This window comes from Phyllobates terribilis, unplaced genomic scaffold (assembly GCF_046119375.1).
Source record: "Phyllobates terribilis strain yellow unplaced genomic scaffold, ASM4611937v1 Scaffold_3__8_contigs__length_932513732, whole genome shotgun sequence".
Taxonomy (NCBI): Eukaryota; Metazoa; Chordata; class Amphibia; order Anura; family Dendrobatidae; genus Phyllobates; species Phyllobates terribilis.
In genome coordinates, this window is record NW_027362763.1 from 850,967,507 (window position 1) to 850,970,583 (window position 3,077).

Sequence of the window (3,077 nt, forward strand, 5' to 3'; positions counted from 1 at the left end):
TGTAACACAGTGAGCTTCCCACTGCAACTTATGCTTCATGTCCATGTGCCGGTTCATTCATGAAGTACTCAAACTATGTATTTTTTGGCCTCTACTTAGCTTTTGCTGACAAATGTTACAGATAACACGAGTTGGGTCATCTTTATCGATCTGAAAAAATGCCCAGGCTATGCAAGGCTTAGCACCCATGCGACCTGAAGAGCCACCACGACTTGTGGTGAGAGGCAGAGTTGTGTTTGAGGATGCAGTTGTTGACGTGCTTCCAGTACTACGTCTCTGTCCAGGAAGGCGCAACCTGACCTCGTCGTCACTAGCATTCTCCTCCACCTCCTCTGCTGACCTCATCTCTTGGCTGACTGTGGGTTGACAGTAAGTGGGATCTCCAACCTCATCATCATCACCCTGTGCGTTATCACACCCGTCGTCCTCAGAGCCAACCTGTTCCTGCCCTGACAAAAAACTAAAGTTGTCGCTCCAATCAGGTATTTGAGTCTCATCATCGTCTTCCTCATTGTCTCCAGCAACATGAGTTACAGTTTGGGAATGAGGGTCTACATTATGGTCAGAACCGTCTGCGTCTGGTCCTGGATCCGACTCATAAAGATTCTGGGCATCAGTGCAGATCATTTCCTCATCTGGATTCACAGAAGCGCTGGAGCCGACCTCTGATTCCCAGGCTATAGTATGAGTAAACAGCTCTGCAGACTCAACCATCTGTTCTACCTCATACTCAGACGGGCATCTGGAGATTTGGGAGCTGTGAGGAAGCAAGTGCGATTGGGGTGACACCTTTGAGGACTGGAGTATTTGTGATGTTGAAGTTGATGTGGAGGAGAGCCCACTTAAAGGAGCACTTGATATCCGTTGAAGAACCTGCTGTTTTTGTGCCTCATCTGGAATTTGTAGCGATTGGCGTGGCCGTAAGAAAGGGATCTTATCACATTGTCCGCTAAAAGAAGTAGACATTTTAGTTTGGCTGGAAGATGGTCTTTCTTCTGCAGATGTTACTGTTGCTTTAACACCTACCCCACGGACACAACCTTTTTCCCCTTCCCAACACGCCTTTTCCCCTTTCCACCAGCAGCAGGCCTTTTTCCACTCATTTTGTTGGTTAACTAATTCACAACTCTGGAGTTGTTTACACAAAAAAACAATGGATGGGAACCGAGCAGAGCAGAGGGGCCAAACTGTGGTAGTAGGCCAAAACTATTGGCTGGGTTAGATGCAGAAAAATATTATATTGAATTTGCAACCTGATGGAGGTCAGTATAGATGGACTAATAGACCAAGTCCCACACAATGCTAGAAGCCCAAATTTTTTTCAGAGCTAGATGCAGAAAAAAATTATATTCAATTTGCAACCTGATGGAGGTCAGTATAGATGGACTAATAGAACAAGTCCCACACACTGCTAGAAGCCCAAATATGTTTTCAGAGCTAGATGCAGAAAAAAAATATTTTTAATTTGCAACCTGATGAAGGTCAGTATAGATGGACTAATAGACCAAGTCCCACACACAGCTAGAAGCCCAAATATTTTTTCAGAGCTAGATGCAGAGAAAAATTATATTCAATTTGCAACCTGATGGAGGTCAGTATAGATGGACTAATAGACCAAGTCCCACACACTGCTAGAAGCCCAAATATTTTTTCAGAGCTAGATGCAGAAAAAAATTATATTCAATTTGCAACCTGATGGAGGTCAGTATAGATGGACTAATAGAACAAGTCCCACACACTGATAGAAGCCCAAATATTTTTTCAGAGCTAGATGCAGAAAAAAATTATATTGAATTTGCAACCTGATGGAGGTCAGTATAGATGGACTAATAGAACAAGTCCCACACACTGCTAGAAGCCCAAATATTTTTTCAGAGCTAGATGCAGATAAAAATTATTTTTAAAACTAGATTAATTTGCGCTGCCCTGTGGGCCAAAGTAATTAGATCTCTGGTGTTAGCAGGTATATAAAAGCGGCTGAATAACAACCTAAATAGATTGGTAAATTAAAATAACAATTTAATGGTAAAGTTTAAAAGGACAATGACAATTTAATATAGAAATTTAAAAGTACCACGAATATAAAATATTAAAATGGCTAGAGGTAATGACAATGATTGAGATAAATGGTGGGTATCGGCGTGGAATAAAAGGTGCAAGTGAAGTCCTTGTCAGATCCTGGTTAGTCAGCTGGTTAGCAGTTCGTAAGAGTCCGCTTGTATAATAGTAGGAAGCGGGGGCCAAAGTATGGGTGACAGTCCAGTTGCTGGGTCTAGAAAAAACGGAGGAGGGGGAAATTAATATAGGGAAGGTAACTGATGTAATAGCTGAATAGAGATGAATGGTAGTTACCTAAGGTACTAGGTTTGGTGTAAGTACTCAAGTGGCGGGAGGCCTTGTGAAGACACTGTGAAAGGTATAAACAAGAAAAATCAGTATAATGCTAGCAAACAAATAAGTGGAGTGTAAATGGTAGTTACCAGTAAAGATGGATGTGAGCCTTGTTAGGTAGGATGAAGAGTGAGCCCACTAATAGATGTTAAAAGGATCTTTGGAGACCTGTGTAGATGGGAGAATACAAGGTGAAAATAGGGATGAGGTTGATTGTTGATTCTAAATGATGGAGGTAGAGGTTATTACTTGCTTGAATGGGGAACGTGTGTGGTCCCAAAAATAGGGGCACGCTCCTAGGTGGTAAAAGGACCGATGTTCTGGCTGGGAGGGGGGGGTGGGTATGACCCCCAAAGTCCAATTGGCTGTTATGATCAATAGGATGATGCTTGGATCACTTAGGTGATCTGAGGAGGGAATAAGAATGGAGGTTAAAAAAAAAAAAAAATGGCACTGAATGGCAGTTCACTTAATGTACTGAGGGACTTGGAACAAATAGGGTGAAATCTGGGGGAGGGAAAAGAGAGTGCCGACTATATTGGTTGTTTATGGTAGGCTAGAGCGTCGGAGGTTTTGCAGCCTACCTCCTTGGTAGAAGAGATCTTTGCTGTAGTGGTCAGTGCGCGTTTCTTGAATGATAATGATGAAGCTTGATGGTAGGAGATTTTGGGGCTTACCTTCTGGAT

The 3,077-nt window shown here is 42.6% G+C and overlaps 1 long non-coding RNA gene across 1 annotated transcript; it reads right to left on the bottom strand.

The window, feature by feature from the left end:
- Positions 1-2,083: 2,083 nt before the first annotated feature.
- On the bottom strand, positions 2,084-2,541 carry LOC141258372 (uncharacterized). Its single transcript, XR_012318308.1, has 3 exons — positions 2,481-2,541; positions 2,353-2,407; positions 2,084-2,272 (listed from the first exon to the last, which is right to left on the bottom strand). It is a non-coding gene; the product is annotated as an uncharacterized lncRNA (long non-coding RNA).
- Positions 2,542-3,077: the final 536 nt, after the last annotated feature.